Consider the following 14,683-nt stretch of genomic DNA (forward strand, 5'->3'; position numbering starts at 1 on the left):
AGCAGTCAGTGAAGTGGCAGGTCTGAAACCAGAACCCCATTATTCAAACCCCTAATTCACCACTTTCTACTACACTGAGTGGTTAGTTTTCAGAGTAAGGCCACCTAAATAAGCACAACAGCCTTCAATAGGCAAACTTCTATTTAGAAAAAAGTATACTGCTTTTCAGACTACACATACTTTCTTTGAGAAAAAAATTGACCCTATAAATTTTCAGCATACAAATAACACAATCTAATACACAATCGTAAGATTATAAATATGTTTCTATTACTTTAAAAAGTACACATTTTTAATATACACAACCATTTGTTAATTTGAAGAACTATCTCCTAATAACTGCTCTATGACAACAGTGACATTTCTAACCAATAGGAAAACAAATGACATTAAAAAAATAATCTTGGAGTAAGAAAAACCTTCTGAAAGATGATAATACTAAAACAAGAAGGCATAAATGAAAAAAAATCAGCATGCATGACTGTGGACCAAAGATGAGCAAAACCCGTTCTCCCTATGTATGAGAATTCAACCTCGGGTTAATCCCTGTTAACCTGATTAAACAGCATGCCACCTATGTTACCTGGCAACATTTCTTACGACAGAAATTACCAAATTAGTAAATTGTATCTGGACTGGAAGTACAATAGCCACTTAGTAGGAAGCCACGTTCTTGAACTTCTCTGAGTATGATGACATGTTACCTAATTAGGTATGTCCTGGCAAAAGACCCTGGAAACTATGCCCACGGAGTTCTCTGCACCACACAATGTGAATCTCATCTCTTTGAACCTAAGCTGTGAGAAGAGTACTTCAGACCTAAGCTGTGAGAAGAGCACTTCAGAAAGAATGAACTGCTGCGAGGACTCCCACTGTCTTACTGATAAGTTATAGCTTCTGTCCTATATCCTTCTGAATAAACGTTGCCAAGTGAGACCTACGGTAGTTTTACCAGTCTGAATGTGCAAATGTTTAGTTGAACCTAAGAAAACATCCCCCTGTCACTCCTGTGGACGTTACACTAACAAATAAAATTATAAAATTTACAATGCCATCAATTCAGATGTCCAATTATTCTATATGCTTGAGAAAGAATGCTGCCAACTAAACTTTGACACATTTTCTTAATAATAAAAATTTTTGTTTTACACTTATTGAAATAACTCTTTTAGACTTTAAAGGTAGATTTTTATCATATATTACTCTTATGCATTCATAAAAAGAAAATAAGAGAATAATTGGCAATAACAGAGAAAATTATTAAAAACTACAAAGGATAAAAAGTCCTAGGGGAATTCCCTGCAGGTCCAGTGGTTAGGACTCGGCGCTTTCTTTCACTGCCGGGAACCCAGGTTCAATCCCTGGTCAGTGAACTAAGATCCTACAAGCCTTGCAGCGCGGCCAAAAAAAAAAAAAACAGTCCTTACTAGATAACTTTACCAGATAATTTCTTCAAATATACAGAATCAATAATCCCAGTGACAGTGACTATTCCTAACTTCCCAATATAAACTGTTGTTTCCCAACTCATTTTATATGACATTGATTATAAAATATAAAAAGGATCAAAATAAGAAAACAACCTCACTGAAACACAGGAATAAAAATACTAAAGTTGTAACATACAGTATATATGTGTGTGTGTGTGTGTATATATATATATATATATATATATAGATATAGATATAGCATACTGACAGCATATGTAATATAGTGTGTCACTATAATCTACTCAGCCTGATTCCTTAACTAATTCAATAAAAGAAAATTTATCAACAAAGTATTAGCATAAAAAAACAATTTTAAAAAGTCTGATCACATCAAAAGATCTTTCTAATTTCTATTTCTCGGAAATATTAATAAGCTTAACAAGTTTTTGCCACTGGATGACAATTCTGGGAAGGATGAGATGGGGGAAGGTACAGTTGCCAAAAAGTTACAATTATGGATAAGAATAATATAAACCATAGAGTTCCCACTGGTACTGATAACAGTTAACATCATTTCACATATTCAACAACCATAATTTGGAAGAAAGAATATATATACGACAATGTTCCCAAATACTAAAATCTCCTGGGATAGTAGAATGACAAATCTAATCACAACAAAAACTATTCTGTCAAAAATTCGGTAGATGAGGGCTTCCCTGGTGGCGCAGTGGTTAAGAATCCGCCTGCCAATGCAGAGGACATGGGTTCGAGCCCTGGTCCGGGAAGATCCCACATGCCACGAAGCAACTAAGTTCATGTGCTACAACTACTAAGCCTGCGCTCTAGAGCCTGGGAGCCACAACTACTGAGCCCACGTGCCACAACTACTGAAGCCTGCGCACCTACAGCCCGTGCTCCACAACAAGACAAGCCACCGCAATGAGAAGCCCACGCACCGCAACGAAGAGTAGCCCCCGCTGGCCGCAACTAGAGAAAGCCCACGTGCAGCAACAAAGACCCAACACAGCCAAAAATAAAAATAAAATAATTTTTTTAAAAATCTGAATTATTAAAAAAAAATTCAGTAGATGAGTTTCAAGGAGTTAGTAAAAATTATACTTTCAGTCTCCTATTAGTCTAATATCATGTAATACTAAAGTTAGACTGGTGAAAAGAACCCTAAGAACTGATGATTATAAGCATACATTTAGATACCTTTCAAAGAGGTACCAAAACAGACATTTATCTTACTCTTATGCAAAACCGCTGTATTTAATGTATCATGTTATGTGTGTTTCTCTTGGACACAGTCTAAGAAAAATGAAACTTTGTTAGAAATAGTTCACATAATACCATCTAATAACTATGAGGGAGACCACCATTTGGGACCATTGTCAAAAACTTGGACTCCATGAAGTTGGAAAGATGAAGGTTGAGATACATTATTTAGCAACTTAAAAATCTCTTCCAAAAGAGAGTATTAAAAATAAATGAATAGACATCCACATACAAAAAAAAAGAACCTAGACACTAACCATACACCTTTCACAAAAATTAACTCAAAATGGATCATAGACCTAAATGTAAAACACAAAACTATAAAACTTCTAGAAGATAACAGGAAAAAATCTAAGTGTCCTTGGCTTGACACCAAAGCATAATCCATCAAGAAAAAAATGGTAAAATGGACTTCAATAAAATTAAAAGGGGCTTCCCTGGTGGCGCAGTGGCTGAGAGTCTGCCTGCCAATGCAGGGGACACTGGTTCGAGCCCTGGTCTGGGAAGATCCCACATGCCACGGAGCAACTGGGCCCGTGAGCCACAACTACTGAGCCTGCGCGTCTGGAGCCTGTGCCCCGCAACGGGAGGGGCCGCGATAGTGAAAGGCCCGCGCACCGCGATGAAGAGCGGCCCCCGCACCGCGATGAAGAGTGGCCCCCACTTGCCGCAACTAGAGAAAGCCCTCACACGAAAACTAAGAGACCCAACACAGTCATAAATAAATAAATAAATTAAATAAATAAAGTATTAAAATATTAAAAAAAAAAAAATAAAATTAAATTAAATTAAAAACTTCTGCTCTGTGAAAGACACTTAAGAAAATGAAAAGACAACGCCACAGGCTGCTAGAAAGTATCTGCAAAATGCGTATCTAATAAAGGACTGATACCCAAAAGTATTCAAGGAACTCTTAAAATTCAACAGTAATGGGAATTCCCTGGTGGTCCAGTGGTTAGGACTCGGTGCTTTCATAACGGGGCCCTGGTTTGATCCCTTGGGGAAATAAGATCCCACAACCTGCGCAGCCAAAAAAAAAAAAAAAAAAAAAAAAAACCGAAAAACAAAAAACTCAACAGGAAGAAAATAGAACCCAATTTTTAAATGGGCAAGGTTTCTCTCTTTGATTTTTTCCCCTGAATATCAGAATTCACTCCTTTGCCACAAAGGGAAGGGCCCTTTGCTGGAAAACAATGCAGAAGCATCCCAGAGGCAAATAAATGAAAGCACAAAAGCACCAGTTTCCCTCTCCAGCTGTCCCTGCCCCATAAGAAAAAGAATGTAGACAGATAACTCAAACTGAACTCCTGAAGAATAAAATACAGATTGTAAGCAACTTTGGATAGCTAGTCAGGGAAAGAAGCACACAGAGGCAAAAGAAGAAACCTTCTATACTAAAATAAAGGAGCCAATTTTTGAAAATTGAAAGAATCTAGCCAAACATACATTAAATGACAGTGTTTACCATGAGTTTTCTGATGTTTTCAAATGCATTTTATAAAGCTATTATTCCTGCTCAAGAACCTACCCTGGCACTCCACTACTCAAGGCATAAAGTCCATGTCTGAATCCTCCACTCCCCATGAGAAATGTGGCAGGATGCTTCCATGCAGACGAGGCTTGTTCCTCCACCTGGTGAGCACTCAGTGCTCTCCTCACACCAGCATGACAGTTCTCTCTCTAGGTTCTTAACCAAGACTTACATGGGAATAAAATTTTATCTTTATTTTCATTAACTTGAAACTAAATGTAAAAAATCTACTCTATTATGAATATAACAATAAACCACATTAGGATTGACAGTACCTGTGATTTTGTCTCTAACAAAAACCACATATATTTTCATATAATACAGTTGCTGGAGGTATATTGCAATATCATTTACACTTATCATTACTTTAAATTTACAATAGCTATTAGGCCCACTGCTAGAATGTGTTATTTAATACATTAAATATAATAACAAATATATTTTTATCACAAATTAGTTTTTAATATTTTGATAACTACATTCCAGTATGATTGGTTTTCTTTGTAATCTCATGTATTTTATTTTATGCAATTAAAAGTATTCTCCTGGGAAGGGGCCTATAAACTTCATCTGATTACCAAAGGAGTCCATGACACACCCAAAACAGTTACAAACCCCCAAAATGGTTAGCAGAAAGTGCTGGGACCAGAGGGAGAACCAGATCAGGAGTGTTATAAGGGAAAATAGATGTGCAACATCTTGGGAAGAGTCAGACAAGTATGTGAAATCGAGGGAAGAGAAGAGAAGTGAGGGCTCAAGTCGGGGTATGAAGCCCATAGTTTAGAACTAGGAAACACAAAGACGTCGAGGTTGAAACAGTGGCGGCAAGTGGAGAAGTTTCCGAGCAACTGCCAAGAATATCAGATAGTGTTTTAAGTCCACAGGGGTAAAGGTAGTGAGGTAAAGCAGAGACATTATTTGTCATGTTCCTGGAGACCACTATACTGCAAAATCTAATGGTCAATTCTGAATCCTCACCTTTCTTGATCTACTGGCAGCATTTGACCCAGCTGACCCTACTCTCCTTCGTGAAACCCTTTTCGTCACTTGGCCTCACAGAAGCTTCCTACATCACTGACTGCCACTCAGTCCCATTTGCTGGATTCTCATCTTCCCATTATAAAGGTTGGAATGTCCCGAGGATCAATCCTCAGACTTCTCTTTTCTATCTATATTCACTCCTTTAGTGATCCCAACTAGTCCCGTGGCTGATGACACCAAAATCTTTATTTCCAAGCTCTGACTCTCCCACCTCCCACCCCAAGGAAACCCAGATTTCTATATTCTGCTACCTATTCGAAATCACTTAGATATCTAAACAGCATCTCAAACATAACATGTCCAAAACTGAGCTCTTGATCTTCTCCTCTAAACCTGCCTCCAGTTTCAGTAAATGGCAGAACTATTCACCAGCTGCTCTGGCCAAAACCCTTGGCATCTTCCTCAACTCCTCTCTTTAATTCACATCCCACATTTGATGAGCTGGCAAATCCTGTTGGTCCCACTTCAAAAATATGCCTGAAATATAACTACTCAGCATCATCCACTGTGGCTACCCAAGCCAAAGCCTGGACTAATGCAATGGTTTCCTGACTGGTCTTAGTTCCACTCTTTCCCCATGAACTTTCCCTACCTCCTCCCCAGTCTATTTTCCACAGAGTAGCACGAATGACCCTTTTCAAGGTTCAGAGAGATCATGTCACTCCTCCTTTGAAAACCTTGTTCCGTCTCTCACTCAAAATAAAATCCAAAGTCCTTACTCCTTGGTCTACGAGGTCTCACATGACCTGGGTATCCTAGACCTTTCTGATCATGTCTCCTACCTCTTCTTCTTTCCTAAAAGGGAACTAAAACACAATAAACACACCTGTAGCAAATTATCATGCTATTATGTTATATCCTTAAAACACTGTCAAACAACACCATTTCTTTATATGCAGTAATAAGGCCTCTTAGTGCCAGGCCCATCTAGAACTCACACCCTCTTTGTTGACATGCAGCATGGTTTTCCAAATGTCATGTTCTCTCAAGGACAATTGGAATGTACCAATAACTGAAACTCTTCTGCACATTGCTTTGAAGAAAAAAAATGTACTGAGTTTGTGAAACATTAACATATAATCTTCTTAGATAAACATCAGCAGAAAACCATTGTTGAGATATATGCATATTCCTCGAAATCTGGGTATAAAAAACGAGGGGCATTAAACCACAAAACTGAACTGCAGAGACTTGGGCAAAGTGTGCACATCTCTTTAAAAGTGGTTAGGCTCTTGAAGTTGTCATGAAAATGTGGCATTTTGAGCACTCTTAGAATTATTCCTCAATGTGCACATGTAAGATGGGGGTTTGCATTGTAATAGTACTGGGTTAATCTAGAAGTACGAAGTGAGCCCCTCTCAAGCATTTCCTAGACTCATTTTTGGTTTTGTTTGTTTTTTTTGGCCGCACCATGCAGCTTGCAGAATCTTGGTTCCCTGACCAGGCACTGAACCCAGGCCCTTGGCAGTGAGAGCGTGGAGTCCTAACCACTGGACGCCAGGAAATTCCCAAAGATTTGAGGGTTTAAAAGTAAAGGTTTTGAGCTACAAAAGTGGACAATGGGGAGAGCAACAGCACCAACCTAAGCACCACATGCTTTCTGACACCTGTTCTACAGGACCAAAAGCAACGGCTCCCACTGGCCAAACTTTTACCAGTTTAAGCATTAAAAACAACAACAACAACAAGAAAAGACTGTAGCTAACCAAAACACATCATATCAATGAAAATCTGGGAGTCCCTTAATAGCAACTTTTAAAAAATCATGCATTTATCCTAACTTTTAGAGTAACTGAATAGCCCTAGTTCTACATTGCAGAAGAATGCCAACTAATAGATACAGAAGGAATTTCAGAATTAGAAAACATCATTTTGCAAGCCCCATAAAACTGTTGATTCAGGCAAGGGTCACCAATTAGGCTAAAGTCATTAAGTGCATGGCTGATGGGGGTTTGTAAAGTGCCAAAGTAACGCTACCCACGTTATCTATAGTTGCAGGGAGAACCTAACTACACTGTAAAGAGACCTAATCCCGTCACCTTAATCCAATGGCCAATCTTAGCATCATTAACAGTGGGCCAACCAGATGTGACTTCTGATGTGATACACTGTGAAATTCAGACATAAGCTCTATTTGGCATCCAAGCAAAAAATACTTTCCTTGGCTCCATCGAACTATTGGATATAATTGGCAGTTTACAGGAAATACAAGGGATAGACATCACAGGAAGCAATCAGCTCATCCAAAAGTTGGTTCTGCAGAAGTTCTCAATAAGTTGGTGTTATTATTATTATAAAAGGAAAAAGAAAAGATAGGAACTGTGCTAGATTAAAAGAAATTAAAGGAAATAGATACAATGTGCATACCAGATTGCATATTAGTTTAAATAAACTAGTTAAAAAGGATATTTGGGAGAGAATTGGAAAAATCTGAACATGGTAAAATTAGATGAGATGAAAACTTACTGAAATAAAATGTTAACTTAAAAAAAAGCGGAGCTTCCCTGGTGGTGCAGTGGTTAAGCATCCACCTGCCAATGCAGGGGACATGGGTTCGAGCCCTGGTCCAGGAAGATCCCACATGCCACGGAGCAACTAAGCCCGTGTGCCACAACTACTGAGCCTCCGCTCTAGAGCCTGCGAGCCACAACTACTGAGCCCGCGTGCCACAACTACTGAAGCCCGCGCACCTAGAGCCCGTGCTCCGCAACAAGAGAAGCCACCGCAAGGAGAAGCCCGTGCACCACAACGAAGAGCAGCCCCCGCTCGCTGCAACTAGAGAAAGCCCGCATGCAGCAACGAACACCCAACGCAGCCAAAAGAAATAAAAGGCATTATTAACGTAAGGTAAATGTTGATAAATAACATGCGAGGAAAAAGCCAGTCTTACTCTGTAAGTGACGATCAGTTGCTTATTGATTTTTACAATAAGTAATGATACTTCTAGCTACCCAGAGCAGAAAATTCAATTTCAGAGTCTCAGGATGTTTTGTTTTAAACAATTTTGTTGAGATACAATTCACATACCATTCAATTCATCCATTTAAAGTGTAAAGTTAAAAGTTTTTTTTTTGGAATATTCACAAAGTTATGCAACCATCACAATCAATTTTAGAACATTTTCATTACCCTAAAAAAGAAACCCAAGGCCATTACCTCCTTTTCCCCTTCCATGAGCCCCTGACAATCACTAATCTAACTTGTGTATATGCCTATTCTGGACATTTCATATAAATGAAATCATAAAATGTGGTCTTTGTAACTGACTTCTTTCACCTAGCTTAATGTTTGCTTGCAAGGTTCATCCATGTTATAGCATGTTATCAATTCATTTCCTTTTTATGACTAAATATTCCAGTGTATGGATAACCATTCATCAACTGATGGACCTTTGGGTTGTTTCCACTCCAGAACTATTGTGAATAGTGCTGTTATGACATTCATTTTTGGGTCGATGTTTGTTTTCATTTCTCTTGAGTGGAACTGTTCGGTCATAGGTACCTCTACTCAACCTTTTAAGGAACTGTTTTCCAAAGTGGCTGTATCATTTAACAATTCTACCAGCAATATATAAGGATTCCTCTAGTTGTTTCTTGAATAGAATGAACCTTGGAGTCAGACCTAGATATAGTTCAGTCATTTGCTGAATATGTGATCTAAGGCATGTCATTTAACATTATCACATGCCTTCCTCATCTCTAAAGTGGGAAGAGTAATATCTACTTATACCTACTTCACAGAGTTGTTCTGAGGACTATTATTAAGAGTAAATATATAAAAATGCTCACAGCACAGTGCCTGGCACATAGTAATTCAAGAAATGGTGTTATAACTAACACTTCTATTCAAACCAAGGCTGCTGATTTTCCTGTGAGACACTGCCTAACTCCTTAATTTTTTGCTAGAACTCTTTCATTGCACTCATCATACTGTAATTTTTTGGTTACATGTCTGTCTCTCCAACCAGACCATAAGATCCTTAATTTATCTTTTCAATTCTGGCAGGTAGCACGTTTCCTGGCTCATGGCAGGCACTAGGTAAATGCAGAAACAAAGGAAGGCAGAAAGGAAATAAAAGAGAGAAAGGCGGGGGTGGGGTAGGGAGGAGAGGGGAACAGAAAGCAAAGGAAGCCTTCCTGATTCGTCCCTTCCCTTCCCTGGTCTGCATTTTAATCAGTCTCTCTACCCTCCCACCCCCAGTGAGATTTAATTATGCCTTCCTCCGTTCTCCCACACAAGCTGCTTAGGCCTCATAATATGTTTTGTATATAATAGTTAAACACATAGAAATTCGATTTCCCCTTCTGGACTATATTTTCTTTGGAGTCAGACACTGAGCCTTATTCATCTTTATAACCTCTACAGAGCCTAATGCCAAGTTTTGTTCATAGAAAGCCCTACTAAAAAAGTTTACTGAATACACAAAGACTTTGTGCAACTGATTAGCTCTGATTTTATGCCTAACAAAGGATCAACCACGTGAGGCAAGGAGTATGCTTCAGCTGGATAGATGCAACAAGACACAAGCTGAGGGAAGTACCCTTACTACTCGCCCTCAAGGCTATAATTCTTGAACTGTCCATTTTAAAGAGAACCCTGCGCATTTGCTGAGTACCTACTCTATACCAGACACCTATGTACAAGACACAGCAAAAAGCAAGCAAGACCCCTTGCTCTATGTAGTTTACAGCTCAGTGGAGAGCATTTGCCTTCTATCCTGAAGGTTCTAATCTCATTTATACTCCAGAAATTTCATCTCTGCAATTGCTTCATTCATTCAGTAAGTATTTATCAAACCCCCACTGTGTCAAGTCTATCCTAGGGACATGGGATAAATAAGACAAGGTCTCTGCCCTTCATTTACCTTATATTTAAACCAATTCTATAAAGACGCATTTCCCAGTCAACTCTGTGAAATGCCATCATGTAAAAGTAACACATGCACATAAGCTTAAAAAATAAAAAAGAATGAAGTGGTTTATGATGAAAAAAGAACTCTTCTACTGCCCACCCCCCCCCCCCACCTGGTCTCCCTTCCCAGAGGCAAGTATCGTCAAATCTTCTAGGCATTTCCTCCAGTACTGACCTCAATTTTCCTACATAATATGCATATATGACTACTGTTTGGCTATCAAATTTTATGAGTTATTTATTGAATTTCTGTCATGCCACTATCAGACGACTAAACTCTTCCATCACTCCTGTTTCACTTCCTATCTCATCCAGTCCTCCAACATAATGATGTCATATTTTGTGTTTGTATCAAAATGATAGTCATCGAAATTTCAGAAACAGATAAGCCCTCCTAAGGAGAGTAGAGTTTTCTAGGCAACAAATATAATCTAGTTCTTTGCAATTCTGTGTTTTCTTATCTAGCAAGACTTACAGATTTTTATTTCTTAAAAAATGTAACCTGTTTCAGAAACAGACTAACAGATATAGAGAACAGACTTGTGGTTGCCAAGGGGGAAGGGAGAGGGATGGACTGGGAGTTTGGGGTTAGTAGATGCAAACTATTACATTTAGAATGGATAAACAACAAGGTCCTACTGTATAGCACAGGGAACTATATCCAATCTCCTGGAGTAAACCATAATGGAAAAGAATATAAAAAAAGAATGTATATATGTGTATAACTGAGTCACTTTGTGTACAGCAGAAGTTAGCCCAACACTGTAAATCAACTATACTTCAATTAAAAAAAAAATTCTGACTTGCCTCAAAAAAAAAAAAATCACCAGTTTCAAAATCACAAAACAGGGGGCTTCCCTGGTGGCGCAGTGGTTGAGAGTCTGCCTACCAATGCAGAGGACACGGGTTCGAGCCCTGGTCTGGGAAGATCCCACATGCCGCGGAGCAACTGGGCCCCTGAGCCACAATTACTGAGCCTGCGCTTCTGGAGCCTGTGCTCCGCAACAAGAGAGGCCGTGATAGTGAGAGGCCCACACACCGCGATGAAGAGTGGCCCCCGCTCTCTGCAACTAGAGAAAGCCCTCGCACAGAAACGAAGACCCAACACAACCATAAATAAATAAATTAAAAAAAAAAAAAAAGCAAAACCTTTCAAAAAAAAAAAAGATCTTGGTTGCTTTAAAAAAAAAAATCGCAAAACAATTCATTTAAATATTAAACTTCCCACATAATGCTGTCAGCTCCTAATGCTAATAAAGATAGCCTTTTGCGGGTATATTCATAATTGTGTAATAACGTTTTATAGATGAATCTTCCACTAAAATTAGGCTTTTATCACTCCTAAGTGGTAGCAGGGTGTTCTGTTTTGTTTTTATGAGGAAGGTACCAAAATGTGAAGAGTGAGTAGAAAACTAAAAAATTGGGGAAAGTTCATTGTAAAGTATCCAGGGATGCACTAAATGATCTCCATGGGAAAGCTGACATTAAACTCATGATCCAAACGAAAAGAGAGCCCAATTCAGTTTGGATAGAGCTAAACCACTCAGCTCCTTTTCTGAAAGATGACTGCCCATTATTAAAATAGTAATGATAAACTTAAATAGCATATTCTGAATTATCATCTTAGATTCATTTATATCCATTTTTTCCTTCTGTAATGTGTGGAAGATATTCTAATTTACAGAAGCATAGTCAATAGCAGGAAACAGACACAATAAGATTAGCACTAAAGAATGGGAACATAAAAATAAATAATATAAAAATGAATTATCATCCATCTTTTAGCCTTGCCATGGCAACCTGGGTCACTAATCTTTGAAGTTTGTTTCTTGACCTGCTAGATCTGAAAGAAAGCAGTTTCTACCACCAGCAAAAAGTCAGGCCCTTCGTTTTTCCCTTTTGGTTGCCCCTACACAGCTAAACATTGAGGAAGCAAATAGGATAGGAGTGGCTACTTAAAAGTCCACTCAGGCTGCAGTGGCACATGGCCAGCCCTTCCCTCCCTCTCCTGGCATTTCAGCTGATCAGGACAAGAAAAGTGAGAGGATTCATGCGTCAATCTTACTATCGAAGATGCCACTTCTCACCCAGCATCAGATGGGTCATGTGTATACTATCTGCTTTTTTTCTCAACAAATCTTACAATTAAAGTATCTTCTTATATCAATTCTTGGTTATCTATCATGATGTTAGTGAGACCAAATACAAATGCCAGTATGTAAAATCAACTCAGAGGAAAATCTACCTAAGTTTGGTCAGTTACTGTTGTATCTTGCCTAAAATTATTCACACATCCTTAACTGTAAAATATTTATCCTCCATCTGGGTAACCAATCCTTTCCACCTGAATTCAAACCTTTCTAAGGGCAACACTCTAAAAACCAGTGTTGTTCACTTATCACCTGATGAGTGATAAGCCAATTAATGCTACTCGCTGTCAGACTGAGCTTGGTGCTGGAAGGAGGGTAAAGGCAGCAAAAATATGGTCCCCATCTTCAGGCAGCTTTCAACCTAGGAAGGGAAACAAGGCCTAAATATCAGAGGTTGACCCTAAAATAGCTTGTCAAGAAGTTTTACTTCGGACTGTAAGTGAATGGTTTTTAACAGATTCTCACAGGTTCACTACTCTAAAATCAAGTATTCAAGATTCCTCCCCCCACACTTCATCCCAATCCCCTTACAAGCAGGAAGAGCTTCAGGACATTCAGTACAGTACAGAGAAAAGCTTTCACTGAGCTGAGCAAAAGGCCTGGAGGCAGGAAAGCACACTCATTCTCAGATACATTTACTTCCACAAAGCCAAAGAGGTAGGGGGTGGGGGAAGTGTCAACGCCATTCCTAACTAGAAGGAGAAAAGTTCCCTCTACCCAGCTGGCTAGGTAAGAGGCCTGACATCTTCCCCTGCTTGGGTAGAGATGCCCTCTCTCTTGCTCTCACTACCTTAGAGTGCCATGGCCTGGGGGAGGGCAAAGCAATACCCAAGGTAAAAAGTTTTACAATGCAGACCTCAGAAGCTTAAGAATTATTATTAGGTGCATGTATCTTTTTGAATTATAGTTTTTGTCTGGATATATTCCCAGGAGTGGGACTGCTGGATCATATGGTAATTCTATTTTTAGTTTTCTGAGGAACCTCCATACTGTTTTCCACAGTGGCTGCACCAACTTAACATTCCCACCGACAGTGTAGGAGGGTTCCCTTTTCTCCACACCCTCTCCAGCATTTGTTATTCAAAGACTTTTTAATGATGGCCATTCTGACTGGTGTGAAGTGGTACCTCATTGTAGTTTTGATTTGCATTTCTCTAATAATTAGCAATGTTGGGGCTTCCTTAGTGGCGCAGTGGTTAAGAATTGCCTGCCAAGGCAGGGGACACAGGTTTGAGCCCTGGTCCGGGAAGATCCCACATGCCGCGGAGCAACTAAGCCCGTGCGCCACAACTACTGAGCCTGAGCTCTAGAACCCATGAGCCACAACTACTGAGCCCACGAGCCACAACTACTGAAGCCCGTGCACCTAGAGCCCATGCTCCTCAACAAGAGAAGCTACCTCAATGAGAAGCCTGTGCACCACAACGAACAGTAGCCCCCGCCTGCTGTAACTAGAGAAAGCCTGCACACAGCAATGAAGACCCAACACAGCCAAAAATAAATAAATAAATAAATTTATTAAAAAAAAAAATTAGCGATGTTGAGTATCTTTTCATGTGCCTGTTGGCCATCTGTACTTCTTCTTTGGAGAAATGTCTATTTAGGTCTTCTGCCCATCCCTATGTTCATAGCAGCACTATTCACAATAGCCAAGACATGGAAACAACCTAAATGTCCATCGACAGATGAATAGATAAAGAAGATGTGGTACATATATACAATGGAATACTACTTGGCCATAAAAAAGAACGAAATATGGGGGCTTCCCTAGTGGCGCAGTGGTTGAGAATCTGCCTGCCAATGCCGGGGACATGGGTTCGAGCCCTGGTCTGGGAAGATTCCACATGCCGCAGAGCGGCTGGGCCCGTGAGCCACAACTACTGAGCCTGCGCGTCTGGAGCCTGTGCTCCGCAATGGGAGAGGCCGCGGCAGTGAGAGGCCTGCGCACCGCGATGAAGAGTGGCCCCCGCTCGCCAGAACTGGAGAAAGCCCTCACACAGAAACGAAGACCCAACACACCCAAAAATAAATAAATTAAAAAAAAAAAAAAAAACGAAATAATGCCATTTGCAGCAACATGGATGCAACTAGAGATTATCATACTAAGTGAAGTAAGTCACTTCAAATACCATATGATATCATTTATATGTGGAATCTAAACTATGACACAGGGACTTCCCTGGCATTCCAGTGGCTAAGATTCCGTACTTCCAATGCAGGGGGTGCAGGTTCGATCCCTGGTCAGGGAACTAAGATCCCACATGCCGTGCAGTGCGGATAAAAAATAAAAAATAAAAAAAAAGTAAATAAACTATGACACAAATGAACCTATCTATGAA

General features: G+C 39.6%; 1 protein-coding gene across 5 annotated transcripts in view; it reads right to left on the reverse strand.

Annotated features, from left to right (window-relative positions):
* Positions 1–14,683, reverse strand: part of RNF38 (ring finger protein 38) — a 125,357-nt gene that overhangs the window by 73,929 nt on the left and 36,745 nt on the right. The window lies entirely within an intron of this gene.

This window comes from Balaenoptera acutorostrata, chromosome 6, assembly GCF_949987535.1.
Source record: "Balaenoptera acutorostrata chromosome 6, mBalAcu1.1, whole genome shotgun sequence".
NCBI classification, from domain to species: domain Eukaryota; kingdom Metazoa; phylum Chordata; class Mammalia; order Artiodactyla; family Balaenopteridae; genus Balaenoptera; species Balaenoptera acutorostrata.